The 16,269-nt window shown below is 33.0% G+C and overlaps 1 long non-coding RNA gene across 1 annotated transcript in view; it reads left to right on the top strand.

Annotated features, from left to right (window-relative positions):
* LOC118528435 (uncharacterized) overlaps positions 1 to 16,269 on the top strand; it is a 1,879,419-nt gene that overhangs the window by 174,597 nt on the left and 1,688,553 nt on the right. The gene's annotated exons all lie outside the window — the stretch shown is intronic.

The following is a 16,269-nucleotide window of genomic DNA, read 5'->3' as shown; positions in this document are numbered from 1 at the left end:
GAAGTCATATACTTTGCCATGATAAGTATTAAAATCTAAAATAGTGTATATTCTTTAGCTTTATGATTCCACCTTAGAAACAGTCATTTTGGGAAAGTGCGTGTTTCTAAACTTTTGCAGTTTTATTATCCGAGTTTAAGATTTTCACTCCTTTGGTATTAACCACCTACTCTCTCCTACTGTCAGTTTAGCTCAGGTCTCTGTTTACATGTCATGATATATTAGTGATTCTGTATGTTTGGGAGCCCGGTCCTTTAAAAATTTTCTTTCCACATTCTGCCTTCCTATGTGATGTTTTTCAAAGTAAAATTCTTGGACCAAAAATGTCAATACCAGCTTCCGTTGAGATGTGCCTGAAGCCAAGAAATGAAGACTACCTTCAAGTGGGGAAAAAGCTGCTAGACGTTCAGGGATTAGAAAATACACTAAATTTCTGAGTACATAGGAGGAAAGAAACCAATGGCCAGCATTTCATGTAGTGATCCAGACAGAGGGCCAGTTTTCACTGGCTAGGAAAAGAGAAGAGCAACTCACAGGCTCAGAGAGATAGATGGTCCATTAATTCATTGGTTAATTTATTTACATGCCTGTTTTAATTGGTAGATTTGCTGATTTGCTCATTCATTTGACAAATTTGTACTGGGCTCTTAATTTATGCCACGTAATGTGCTAGGTATTAGAGATATTAAGATTAATATGACATTGTCTCTATATCGGTATGATAGGCAAAACTTAAAACTGTATATTGTTAAACTAAGACAAGACAATCCAACAAAAACAATCAACAATAAAAACAACAGTGGAAACATAAATGTGTATCCATGTTATGAGTTTAATCATAACAGTTAGGTATCATTTAGACACAGGATCAAAGGAAAAAGATGCAATTTTTTAATTTATTGAACTTACACATTTTTGCATCATGAACAAGACTTTAGTTTGTCTAGTGGGTTCTCATTACCAGATTATAGTTATTAACTTAGTCAAAAGTGATGTGCTCATGATTACTGTTTGTTTCCCCAGAAGACCAACTTAAAGCCCACAGCAGAGAGAAAATACTGAAATAAAAATATTGTATTTAGGAAAAGATTGAAAAATGATTATAATTTAATTTGTGATGTAATTTTCTAAAATTCATTCATAGCAGATTGAGGAAATAAGTGCACAATAGCAAAACATAATCATTACTTCTATTTGAAATTGATATTCTTTTACTAAGTATCTAAAAATAATCCACTCTTTCTTGCCCATTTACCAGATGAAGAAACAGCCACCCAGGGGATAAGTTTACGTGCCAAGCATACACAGGTTAATTAGCAGATTCAGGATTTGGGTTCATAAACTAGCTTTAGCATTCCCCACCTCTTTTTTTTTTTTTTTTTTTGGAAACATGCAGAAAAAAATGGAAAGCAACATGGTTTCTGTAATGCAGTGGAATCTCTAATGTGTGGCTCTATTTAAACTTTCTTAGATAACCTATCCTAACTGATGCCTTGTAGCCACTCATCATTGTGAATATGACAATTAGTAGAAAAAAGAAGTAAAATCTTATGTATCCCATTCAAAGAGATTCCAAAATTGAGTCGCATTTCTATTGCATGAATTTTTAATTAGAAAATGTTGGAGATGATTTTCAACATTTTAGGTTGCTACATGTAGCATGTTTTATATCAGATAATATAATCTCTTTACAGGGGTGCAGTGGATCATAGTTCTTTTTCTATCATTATTCAGAGTTTGATAGTTTAGCAGCCTGGGTTGAATGTGTATGTGTTACAAAGGACAGGTTTGCAATCGAAGCTGATTGTTTGCCCAAACACCATCTGGCCTTCCATTTATATTATGTCAAATGAGACTGCCCAAGGTGTGAGAAAAATCTTAATTTCACATTTATTTAGGTCATAATGGTTGAGGATCCTCTGGCCACAGTTCAAACTATACCATTCAAACGTCTATATTTTTACCACAGCCCAAATGTCTTTTATTTTTCTAAATTCTCTCGAATGTTTACCTGATTTTCACTAATTTCCTTTTAATTATTTTTCATACCTTACAATGAAATGTTTTTACCCACTCTCAATCATAACATTAAGCATCTTGCTATAGTATATAGATTATTGCAAACTTTAGTAAAATAATTTAAATGATTTGAAAACCATATGTCCTTGGGTGAACCTTGCTTATATTAAATTCCTATCTATTAAAGTTTCAGTATGCATATGAAAATAAATATATATATATCATATATGTTACATATTTTATATGTATATATATTTAAACAATCAAATATTTAAAATAAATCACTGCTTCTTGTAAAGAAAAATATTCATGCTATTATTGACATTTTAAAAAAATTGACTATCAGTAGGTAGGTAATAATTATCCACAAACTTGAGATTTTAACAGAAAGTTAATGACTCAAGAATTTTTAAAAAACTGACCAAATATTTAAATAACACTAAGAAAATAAACACTTAACTTTGCATCAGGCAGTCCCTGCAAAGAGCAGATTTCGTTAGAAGGAAAGGCTGGGACATTTTTTATAAACTACATTAGATACTTTGAATCACCTTAATGGTTATGCAATGCTTTCTACTTTCTTAATTGAAAGAATGATGAGTACTCGTGTCCAGAAGCAATGGCATTTTGTAAAAATACATTACTTTAATACTCTAAAAAGAATGCAGGTTATGAGTATATGTTTTGTGAATTCAGTGCCAAAATTATATTGAGAAATAAAGCATTTTGTGTAGAAATAGATTCCTATTTAGGAAGTATAAATAGCATATTACTAGCTTAGATTAATGTGGAAAGCTTATTATGAAACTTTTTTTTACAAAATGTTGTATTTCGTTCTGTAACTCCTTAATTGCTAGTCAAATGAAAGCTCTAGTACAGGTATTCCAAAAAATATCATGACATTAATTAAAGAATAAGAATTTTCATAGCTCATTTAATAGCGCACATCTTCTTAAATCGTTTTAAAATGCTAATTCCACAATCACTATTGCTGATTTTAAAAATGTCATTATTCTTCAGTTAAAAATATTTTTTCAAATTAAAATTTGATATGAAAGAGAAAATAAGATTTGATTTGGAAATACATTGAATTTGTGAGTTCTCCACATAATATACTTTATTGTATGTGTTTATGTTTCCCAGAATGCATGCATTAAGACAAAGCCCAGCAAAAGAAATTCATCTGAATAGTGTGTTCTCAAGTCTAAGGATCACAGCAGTGCATAGTCTCACTTTAGTGGTGGATAGCAGGTCAAGTCCTGTGAAGAAGACAAGATATTTACCTTAGTGATGAATAAAATATACCAGAGCAGGACCATTCCCTTGGTTTAATCTGACATATGAAACATTAAAGCCCTACAACTGATAAAAATAGTTTGAGTTACATATTTCTATGATAAGAATTGCATATTTCAGACAACTTAAGCAAAATCCGTTTAACATGTAGCATTTCTCGGTTAATCATTTTGTATATGCTAAAAGCTACTGTTGATATTTGCTATTATATATAAAAAATTACACATGCTTTAGGTCCTAAAATGAAGCAATTAAATTCTTTCTAAATTAATTCTGAATGGCAGTCAAATTAAGTGAATAATTTATTTCAATTCTTAAAATAATTGAATTGCTCGTTTTGTTTTTAAACACTTTTTTCTAAACTACATAGAAATTATTACTCAAAGATGAACAGATTTTTTGGCTGTAAAATGTTTAGGAAAATGGATAGATTGAAAATTCCTTGCCAAGTTGGCATTATGATATTTCTTGATGAGTTGGCCTTCCTTAGCTGCTTGAGTTGTACTTGAAAGGTTCATATCATAATATCAGCAGAAACTCTACCATGGAGTCAGGCAGGGTTATCTGTAAGTACAAGTGCTAGAGGTATTTTTAAGTGGTAGTGCATAAACAAAATGTAAATGAATAAACGTAATGCAGTTATACTAACAATGGAAAGAAGCTGATTGATAAACTATGAATTTTTAAAATCAATTAATCCCACCATTGTTTAAAATATTTCATTATTCTCACTATATTTGCCATTTTCAATACCACTAAATTAGTTATTTTTTCTCTTGACAATTTATCTCAATTTACTCTTTGATGAAATTTTAAAATTCTTATTTATTTTGAGATAAATCAAATTTAAGTTAAATTTTTAACATTTGAGCCTACGCATTTCACACATTTTTTTTCATATTCTGTATTTTATGATAGAATTTTAAATGTAAATTTGTAAGCCATAGAAAATGCATATTTATGCACATCAAATATATATTTTATAAAGATATTTTTTATAAAATATATAAAATTTTATAAAATTATAAATTATATATTACAAATTGCCACATTATAACATACAGTAGTTTAAAATTGTATGAAGAGCCATGTAAAGAATGCTGATTAGAAATATTTGGGAATGTATTTTATATATTGTCTTTCAGGTTGAAATGAAATGATCTAATTATAGATATTTAGAAGTACAATAAAGTATATACTTTCAAATTTATATAATTTCCAGCAGAATTATTTCCTGGAAGGTAGATCTTATTCAAGTCTTTTATAAGATTTGTATTTTGTCTTGTAGAATATCTGATAAGAAAATAATGTGTCTATAATTAAGGATATTATTTCATGTACTTTCTTATTTCATATCTATTTAATATATTTCCAAATAATCATGTTAAAAAATAATTTATGGCTACCAGCGTATAGCTGTTGTAAAGTGGGAAGGAAAAACACTACTGACTTCCAATAATGATGGTGAACAGATGCTTTGCTTAAAGTAGCGTATTAACACCAAAAATGAAAGAGTAATATTGTAATGAAAATTTCTGAATCATTAGGTGGATGTCATTGTAACATTTAATATTAATGGGCTGTTATGTATATTATAGAAAGAAGGAAGGATATATTGATAAAAGTTTTATTAACATTATTGTGAAGATATTTTTGTCATATGTTTATGCGGCATATCTAAATTGACTATGCTAAGTATTACACTTCTTTTTTCCTCCCTCAAATATATTTTAAGTTATGATCATGTTGCTATTATTTCAAATCGCCATGACTCTTCTTTCCTAGCCAATTCAGTGACATTCACACCCTTCCACAGTAGGACTCCTGCCTTCATCCCCATTGGTGTCACCCTCTTCTGAGTACTCACATTTCTCCTAATCTCATCCTGGAAAACCTGATTATTCTTTTTCTTCAAATATGTATGAGTATAGTTGGCTGCGGTGAGTTAGGCAGTCCTGTGTTTAAGTTTGGGTTTTGTTCTCAGAAGCATAATTTTAGGTAAAATATGGAAGTTGTCCAAATCTCGTTTCTTCATCGATAAAATGTTGTATTAAATAAGATATACTTAGTTCATTCGCAGGTCGCTAGATAACACTCTATTTTCATCCCGTTGTTTCATATACCTTTTCTTTCATAGTCAAATTACTACTGAAGTTATTAACTATATTGAGTTACCATATTAATATTCTCTTAGTAACAAAGCATTTTTTAAATAAAATGTATAACAATCTATAGTGCACTGACAAAGCAAACAAAGGTACAAAAACCAACCCTTCATCTGTTTCTATTTTTTAAAATGGTGTATGTGGTTTACGTGGACTTAAAAAGAGGCTATAATGAAATGTCAGTCTGTAAATTTTTCTGTGGCTTTTTTATATCTTATGTTGGCTTGCTGAATTTAACTGAAAACTGCTTGAATTTTAAACATGCAAAAATATTATATGAGTTTTGAATCATTCCTTCTAAAAATTCTTCCTTTTTATCTTTTTTTTTCTGTTGTCAAATGTTTATGCTTTTGACAGCTTTCTCCAGTAAAGTCTTGCAAATCACATTTAAGTGTAATTCTAAATGTTATTTTATATTATTAGGATCACCTAAATGAGAAGGTAGATACACCTAAAGCAAGGTATTTGGATTAATATATATTAATGAACACATCTGCTGCCCTGTCCAATAATTCAATTTCTCCATTATCACCTCTCTTCCAGCCCCTGACTTCTTATCTCTGCCTTTCATTGTTCCTGCTGTCTGGCAGAGGTATTGAAGACTAAAATTTGAGATAAAAGAAAATGAAAGAAGAAAAGGGGGTGATTTTGAATTGTATAAATAGATACAGATAAGGATAAGCATAGTAATAATTAAATCATTTTGTCTTAAGAGCACTAAGGTTGAACTATTTGGGTTAGTACCTAAATTGAGTGAGTATATATATCTGGCATTCCAGAACAGTGATGGCCACAGACTTGTCCACTTTGATGTGACATATATTTAGAGTCTTATATGTGAGCCTTGCTACTAGAATACTCTGGGCATCCAAATGTGTTTAAGACACAGTCTATTCTCAATGTGATGGAGAACAATTAACATGCTTTGCATGAGCACCTCCTGCCAGGCTTTGTTGTGTCTTTTAAGAAGCTTAAAGTCTGTGAAGAAAAAAAAAAAGTGCTAATACTTCAAAAGAAGTGAATAGAAACAGGCATAACTGAGTAAGTGCTAGAAGTGGACTGAGGGGTTTTAACGTTGAGCCAAATTGAAACTTTGATGTTAAAATAAGAAAGAGGTCTTCGGTGCTGATGTGAACACCACAGCATTCTCTGACATCTGGGGAATGGGATCCAGACCAAATTAAACACATAGCTCAAAATAGGCTAGAAAAATATTTAAAATAATATAAAAATTACTAATTTCAATTTGCATCTCAAGAGACCTTTGCAGAAGTCCATTTATCCATGTTTTGATTGCCCTTACCAGGTTCTACAAATTCTTAGTGTATTTAATACAGGAAATCAGTCACAAGTTTTAGTTGCCCAAAGAACTGTACTATACTATTGATCTGATGTGGATTCCTTTCGGGAAAATGTATTCTTCATTTTATCTTTCTGCATATTGTATTTTAAATCCATTGATTAGTATCTATTGTTTTCCTACCTTCAAGTTCATCTTATATTTCCTCTTTACTTAGGAAGAATTCCAAAATCAAATATATAATTGGTGTGATGATCTTCTAAATCTGTCTCAAATGGTATCAACTAACATCCTGGTACCTAAACTGTGATCTGATGACTGACAGCATTAGCACAGCCGGAAGTGTTTTGGACATGGCAATTCTTGGGCCATCCCCCAGACCTATTGAACCAACATCTGTGGGGACAAGGCCCAGGAATCTGCTTTTCCAAGCAATCCTGGTGATTCTCATGCACAAGAAAATTTGGAAATTACTGATCTAATAGAAGCAACTAATGAAATGTAAGGGATTCATTTCTTTTTTTTAAATGAGAATCCAAGCTTCTTTTCTTATTTGGGTCACCTGGGTGGCTCAGTTGTTACGCGTCTGCCTTCAGCTCAGGTCATGATCCCAGGGTCCTGGGATCGAGCCCCGCATCGGGCTCCCTCCTCGGCGGGAAGCCTTCTCTTCCCTCTCCCACTTCCCCTGCTTGTGTTCCCCCCGCCCCGTCAAACAAATAAATAAAATCTTTTAAAAAAAGAATAAATATCTAATTCATTTATACTCAATTTGCAAGATATTCCTGAAATATAACATTTCTGGAAATCAAAGCTAGACTTAGCTATTTATTAACTCTATTTGTCAAAGTATGGTTGACAGGTCACCCATTTGTCAGAACTGAGTGGAGAGACTATTGAAAATGTGAACCACTGTTGATAACAATGATTTGGTTAACTCTCTCGAATTTACAGAGGGTAATTCATCTGTAGGATGTTATAGTATGAATTGATTAATTGTAGATAAGAATTGATTCATTCAAACCTCAAGAAACAACAATTAGAATATTTAATAGCTAGTCAATTCACAGGGCAGTACATTTTTATTTTTCTTGTTCTCTAATTTCTCTGCATATATATTTTATGTCAGTACCAAATGGCAGTTAAGACCAGCCTCTGGAGTGAGGGAGAATTAGTGGGTAGACAGTTTTGCCAATAGTAGTTGTATGTCCTATGGAAAGGATGAAATGCATAAGCCTGAGTATTCTCATCTTTACAGTTGTGGGTTAGAAAGGGTAATTACCCCACAGGGTGGTTGTGATAATATATTTAGATTATGAACATGAAGCACTTAACATATTATTCTGTCTTCCTGTCCCCTGAGTTGTAAGCAATGCAACTAATAAAGTTAGGTAGTAATCGTTTATGGTAACTAGAGAACTATGCTAAAGTTTTTTAGATAAACTTTTTTGATTAAACACTTTATATTGAGTCAGATTTCATGACTAGAAAATACTTCAAAATCCCAGGTTTACCTGCATCTGGCTTGTCTTGAATCCCTGGAGATTTGGGTGTTCTAATACAGTCAGTGAGGAAAAATACAATATAAGTTCTGCCTTCAACAAAGATGCAAAGTAAAAAAATATAAAATCATATTCATGAAAATCTTTGAGGTGGGCCCAACCGCGAAGATTAAGGCAGATATTAAATGCACAAATTTTTAAAAAATATTTATTTATTTCAGAGAGAGAGAGAGAGGGTGCACACGAGCAGGGGAGAGGGAGAAGCAGACTCCCTGCTGAGCGGGAAGCCTGATGCAGGGCTAGATCCCAGGACCCTGAGATCATGACCTGAGCTTAAGTCAGACACTTAACAGACCGAGCCACTCAGGAACCCCTAAATGCACAAACTCGTTTTTTGTAAAAAATAAATGTAGAGGAAAAATCAATGTAAGTAAGGCAATAAAGTATATTGTAAGTAAAGTATATTGTAAATTTATAATATAAATTTATTTTATATTTATTAAAAATATAAACTTATAATACTATATATGTTTATAGATATGTGATTGAACATATATAGAAAGTAAACTTTGTAGGTAAATATTTACTTTTCTTTTTCAAAAAGGTATGACACCATCCACTATTTTAAATAAAATGTGTGTTCTTAAAAAAGTCCATTATTTTTCTAAACACATACGCTTTTATTGTAACACATAGGTTTTTATTTCTTCATCTTCCAAAATTATGCGTTAATACTGTTAGCAATTTATTTCTCATAGCTTTTCTAGGAGGTTTCGATATAGCTCTCATTTGTTGCTCCACATAATGTTACTTTGTTCTCTAAGCCTGCCCTGGCTGCTAAAACATATTGGGGGAAAAAAAAATCCCTGTTCTTCCCTTCTCTTTGATTGAGTTATCTTTTGCTAGGCAAAGTGTTGTTAGCTTTTATGCTCTTCGCTTGGCTTCCAGCAGCTCTCCCCATAGATTGCTGGTCTAGCACCGCCAGGAGCCTGAGATCCCTACAAGGAAGAGATCAAACCTCCACAACAGGGATTCTTCAAGGCAGGTCAAGTTCAAGAGCTTGCTCGGGAAACACAGTCTACATCACACAAAAATGTTATTACTCATTTGGAATTCTTTTTCTATGCATGGGTCTCCACTTCTAAAACTGACGAATCAAGTTCAAATCCATCTACAAATTTCTGGCACTTACTTGCCTCCCTCTCTCTTCCATCTAAGTTCTTTTGTGTTACATACACTTGCCTCATGTAAAGACGTAAATTCAACTATCTATTGTGCCCTCATAGTTTAGCTCTATTGCAGGCAACAGGTGATCTGTTTTATTCTGAAGATTGGTGTACATTTGCAATGACATGGATGGAACTGGAGGGTTTTATGCTGAGCGAAATAAGTCAATCAGAGAAAGACATGTATCACATGACCTCACTGATATGAGGAATTCTTAATCTCAGGAAACAAACTGAGGGCTGCTGGAGTGGTGGGGGGTGGGAGGGATGGGGTGGCTAGGTGATAGACATTGGGGAAGGTATGTGCTATGGTGAGCGCTGTGAATTGTGCAAGACTGTTGAATCACAGATCTGTACCTCTGAAACAAACAATACATGTTAAAAAAAAAAAGATAGCAGGAAGGGGAAGAATGAAGGGGGGAAATCAGAGGGGGAGAGGATCCATGAGAGATGATGGACTCTGAAAAACAAACTGAGGGTTCTAGAGGGGAGGGAGTGGGGGGATGTGTTAGCCTGGTGATAGGTATTAAAGAGGGCACGTACTGCATGGAGCACTGGGTGTTATACGCAAACAATGAATCATGGAACACTACATCAAAAACTAATGATGTAATGTATGGTGATTAACATAACAATAAAAAGATTGGTGTACATTACAAATGTAATATCCTTGCCTTCTAGTGCATTTGAATACTATAGAAAAAGGTAGAGAAGAAGATAAATATTATCACTGATCTCATCTGTCTAAAACAAGCGATTCCTGTCATTTATGCATGTAAGAACAAGTGTATAATTTTTCTTTAGTATTGTATGATAGTTATTTTCTATTATTTTAACAGTATTTTTCAACAGCCACTAGTTTATTGTGCCATTTACTTTATGCTTTTACCTAGTTTAACTGTTGATGGTCATGGGTGTATACGTTAATTCCAATTCACCAGATAATAAAGAATAATTAATATAAAACTTTGAGAATAAAACATTGTCCAATTTGTATATCTTTAGGATGTACCCTTTAATGTGAATTATTTCATCATTTTATGTACTATGCATTTGCTATGTGTTGAGAGATTACATTAGAAACATTTTGGGGGCACCTGGGTGGCTCAGTTGGTTAAGCGACTGTCTTCGGCTCAGGTCATGATCCTGGAGTCCCAGGATTGAGTCCCGCATCGGGCTCCCTGCTCGGCAGGGAGTCTGCTTCTCCCTCTGACCCTCCCCCCTCTCATGCTCTCTCTATCTCATTCTCTCTCTCAAATAAATAAATAAAATCTTTAAAAAAAAAAAAAGAAACATTTTGAATGCGTATTTCATCCAATCTTGACATTGTAAGTGTTCATATTAAGATTGAGATTAATCTTAATCTCTTTGTTTAATAGTTAGGCTAAACATTTTCCATGTGTTTATTCACCATATATATGTTAAATTTTAATTTTTTAAAATAATATGAATACCACCTTCAACCTCCACAACTGTGTTAGAGGCCACTGTGCATTCATCTGTTGGGGTTTTTGTGTTATGTCAATTTTTATAAATGGTGTGTTTATTATAGTTACCAATTGTATGTTTTGTTTATTGAAAATTGAATAATCTTCAATCAAAAAAATCTATATTTCCTTTGTAATTTCTTCTAAAAAATTATGTCTTGTACCAATATAACATTAGAAACAAAGCACACAAGATTATTTGAGTGTCAACACTTTGTTGGCTAAAAATTGATCTTGTATATGTTTAAATTTTTCCATAAAAAGTTGAAAAAACACACACATACACAAATTGTTTCTAAAACCCGGCCAGTTTGGCACCAACTACATCAAAGTAGAGTTTTTACATTCTTTTTTGTAAGAATCTGTACCAAAATACATTTACAGAAAATGTATTTTCTCAAATTGATGACAATTGCATTTATTTCACATATAAGAAACAAGGTTTCAGTGTAGGAATTTCAGAGTGAATTTTCACTCTATATCTTTGGAAACTAGACTGCCAAACTGTTATTGAAATGGTTGCATCAAATTGTTTATCAGGTCATTTCTTCTTGGTATATAAAAACATAGCAAGCTTGCCTAAAGTGGATATATTTTGAAAGGATAATAAAAAAATGAGCATGGAGTGGATCTATACCTAAGGAGAATTAAGGAAACCAGACTGAAATGTAGAGAAGAGAGAGACTGGCTCAGGAGGGAGAAAGAGGTATTATGTATTTCAAAAGATAATGGGAATTGGAAAGAGAGTTTTCTAACCCAGAAAACCAAGGCCCAGAGGAGCTAAACCCCTAAACTGTGAAACTGCACTATTTAATACCCTTTGATTAGAGAGAACACTAGATTATAACAGTTGACCTAACTTTTTGATTTCTACCCCTAACCATCTAAATAAGGCTTAGGGATGACTCTCTGCACAAGCTCTGCATTCAGCACCAACAGTTCTGAGTTGGTTTCTGATCTTTTTCTCCTAAGGGCTGCATAGAATTTTGCTTCCAGTAAGAGGAATAAACAACACACAGCTGAATCCAGAAACCTAGCAGTGTCAGGCAAAGCTCTGAAGTCAGAATGGCTACTTTAATTTGAGCAATTCTAAACACACTTTACGTATTTCCACACCAGGAACAAAGGTTTGTAAACTGAAGGACTTAATGGTGAATACACTCATTAAGTTTGGTATATATGTGCATGCAAAACAACATAGAATGATGTATAATATTAAGCAAAGGGAGCATGGCTTACATTTTTTGTATAAAATAATGCCTTATAATATGTTTAATTTACCCATGTATTCATAAATAAAAAACACTATTGATTTACAATCATTGTAAAATGCTTGAAGGATAAAGTTAATATAGACAATGATCATGTATTTTCCAATAAAACCCACCTCTACTATCAAATTGATACTAATAGCCTTTAAATAATTTTCTGAGGAATTATTATAGGATTTAAAAAGTATAATTTTCAAATGTAAAAGCATACAAATATTTGCTATTAAGTGATAGCCCTAACAGCTCAAATATCTCTAATAGAGATAACTCAAAATATGGAGAAACGAAGCACATATATTTCATTACGGATATGTGACACAGCAAATTAGCATTTGTTTTAAAATGAGCTCCTTGAATCTAATTTTAAAAAATAAGTGTAAATGGGCTTCTGCTCTCACGAACATGGCAGAGATGTATTCTTCCGTTCTAAAGGAAGGACTAAAACCTCTGGAAATTATATGTAAAACAAACATAAGACTTTGAAAAGGGGAAAGAAGAAGTCAGACCAGCTATTGACCTTGGAGCCCAAGGAAAAACTTGATAGTGAGTTCCTTGGGTGTTTTTTATCTCATATTTGCATATTGTTGCTGAAGAAGCCAGCAACTCAGAAATGCCAATGGGCACAGACAAAGATATACCACAATGGAAGCCTGCTCTTTCTAGCCAAAGGACCAGGAAACCCCGGGGAGCCTAGCAAGACATAACACATTAGACATAACCCATCAACTCCCAACCAAACATCACAGAAAAAAACCTATGGCTACACCCCTATCCTTACCAAGAAATGTTGAGTGGGGAACCTAGAGCTCCTTTCTTTTGAGGCTGTAATGAAGTGCCTCCAAACTGTTAGGTTGATGCCAGAGAAGGCCAAATGATGAGCTTAGACTTTCATCCTCACCAGGGTGACAGCAGACATTATGTAGGGAGACATCCCTTTACATCCTCCTGAGGTGGAATCAATAGAGTTCTAGTGGAGAGTCTTATCAGGGGTTATGAGGTGGACTGAGTGGGATGAGGTGGCGACCCTCCTCTTCTCTCCTGGCACAGTAGCATCAGAGAAAGCCAACTAAAACAGAAGGCTTAATTAAGAATCTTATAATATACTAAGAAATTTTGTGTTGAAAATCTTTTATCATGCCAAGATCCAGGAAGACTTAAATCTCAGTGAAAAGAACAATCAACAGATGCACATATCAAGTTAACAGAGTTACAGAATTATCTTAAAAAGTTATAAAACAGCCATGATCAAATGCATGATAAAATATCTCAATGAGCATTTGCAAATTAGAATGTGCCTGCAAAATAATTAGAAGATATTAAGAAGAGCCAAAGGGAAATTTGAGCATTTAAAAATAAAATAATAAATATAAAAAGTTTAGTGGCTAGGCTCAACAGCAGAATGGAGGAAATAGAGAAAAGAATCCGTTAACTGGAAGATAAAATGAGATAAAACAAGATTACCCAGTCTGAACAACAGAGAAAAGTAGGAAAAAAAATTAAGAGAGTCTCAGGGTCTATGTAACTATAACAAAAGATATACCCTAGCAACTTGAGTGGATTGAACAGTGGCCCTTTCCAAGCAACACAGCCATGTCCTAACCCCTGGAAACTGCGAACAGGACCTTCTTGGGGAAAAGGGTCTTTACATATTCAGTCAAGGATCTTAAGATGAGATCATTCTAGATTATCTGGCTGGACCCAAAATCCGATGATAAGTATCTTTATAAGAGAGAGAAAAGACAAAGACACAGAAAAGGCCACGTGAAGACAGAGGCAGAGATTGGCATGATGTAGCCACAAATAAAGGGACCCCTGGAGCCACCACAAGCTAGAAGAGGTGGGGAGGATTCCTTCTGGAGCCTTTGGAGGGACTGCAGCCCAACTGGCACCTTGATTCTAGAATTCTGGCTTCCGACGCTGTGAGAGGACACATTTCCATTGTGTCCAGCCTCCTAACATCTAGTAATTTGTTAGGGCAACGCCAAGAAACTAATACAATGAGTGAGTCTTATGATGATGGAAATATTCTGCATCTTGAATTTATCAGTGTCAACGGGCTAGTTGTATATTGTACTACATAGTTTCACAAGGGGTTGTCATCGGGAGGACACTGGGTAAGTGGCACATGGGATCTTTTGTATTATTTCATACACTGCATGTGAATCTCCAGTTAGCTCAAAATAATTTTCGATTACAAATAAATAGAAGTATGTTTTAACTTAATCTGTGGTTTGTATAATCTGACTGTGATAGTACCCTAGGAACATATATTTTGAGTACCTTAATTCACATATTTACTCCTAATGAACAGTAAACTGACTTATTATGTTTGAATTATTCTCTTAAATTGTGACCTGGAATTACTCACCTTTTAGCAACATATTCTAAGAGCTTCACTACAAGCTATGCAGAGACTACTAATGACTACCTATAATTTATCATTTTGGATCTGCTAAAAGAAATTAGGCTTACCTAAGTATGTATATCTCATAATAGACAGAATTTGTGGCAGCTTATAAAATGTATCATAAATGAGATGAGAAGTAAGTGAATAAATTAATAGAAGCGGGGAAATAAGAGTTTCAAGGAAGACAAAGTTAAAATCAGCACACAGATAGGGCAGAAAGTTCTGCAGTTAGTAGTTGGACTGCTAATCTTTCTCAAGAATAAATATATAAATGTATAAAGATTTTTAAGCAGTTATAAATTAGTCAACATCCTTATGTCAAAAAGCTAAAACGTAAAAATAAGTAGCTCAAATATGTCAAAGTTAGCCACAATTTAAAATATTTTATTTAAACTATATACAGTACAATTTCAGAAGTAATTATTTCAATTCAAGAAGGGAAAAACCTGCTAAATACTTAAATGCCAAATATATCAGTGATAGTTTCTGTTCATATTTTCTGACTTTTGTTCTGGAGTAAAGGAAAAATCTGCATAACTTTAAAATGCAGTGTTTTTGATCAGCATCAGTAGCGGGCAGTTGAAAGGCATAATCAAGAACAGAAATGCATTTTTAAATTACCGAAAGAGAAAAGGCAGGATAATTTTGACTTAAAGTACTTCATTGAAACATATAAAATTAGAAATGAAGATGGTTCCATTTTATTAAGATATTTAAAATATAAAACTATGTCATGCAGTTTGTAAAAGTTGGCATCGCTAAAGAGAAAAGGCTCAAGGGTTCTGTCTTTCAAAATGGAAAGTGACTTTTTTTATATAATTGTAATCTCTAATGGTTTTTAACACATTATTCTGGTTTCTTCTCAAAGTAATCCATAGGCTTAAAAATAAAGCCTGTTTACTTAAGTGTATATTTACTAAGATTATATTTATTTAAGATTATAATTCATAATCTTAAATAATTTATTTATTAAGATCATAATTAATTTATTTAAGATTATAATTTATAATTATTTATTAATTTATTATTATTTATTTATTAAGATTATAATTAATGTAAAGATAATGCCACACCATTAAGATTATATTAAGAGAAAAATTGACATGGAATGAACTTTTTTATCATTTAATTTTATGTTATATCATAAATGTACTCCTTAATCCCCATCTCCTATCTCCCCCATCGCCCCACCCACCTCCCTTCAGGTAACCATCAGTTTGTTCTCTATAGTTAAGAGTCTCTTTCACCGTTTATCTCTCTCTCTCTCTCTTTTTCTTTTGTTCATTTGTTTTGTTTCTTAAATTCCACATGTGAGTGAGATCAAATGGTACTTGTTTTTTTCCAACTTATTTTGCTTAGTTAACATTACACCCTCTAGATTCATCCATGTTGCAAATGACAAGATTTCATTCCTTTTCATGGCTGAATAATATTCCATTATATATATACATACACACCACATTTTATTTATCCCTTCATCTATTGATGGACAACTTGGGCTGCTTCCATAGTTTGGCTATTGTAAATAATGTTGAAATAAACATAGGGGTGCATGTATTCCTTTGAATTAGTGTTTTTTTTTTTGTATTTTGGGAGATA

This window comes from Halichoerus grypus, chromosome 3 (assembly GCF_964656455.1).
Source record: "Halichoerus grypus chromosome 3, mHalGry1.hap1.1, whole genome shotgun sequence".
NCBI lineage: Eukaryota > Metazoa > Chordata > Mammalia > Carnivora > Phocidae > Halichoerus > Halichoerus grypus.
This window is presented reverse-complemented; position numbering and strand designations above follow the sequence as displayed.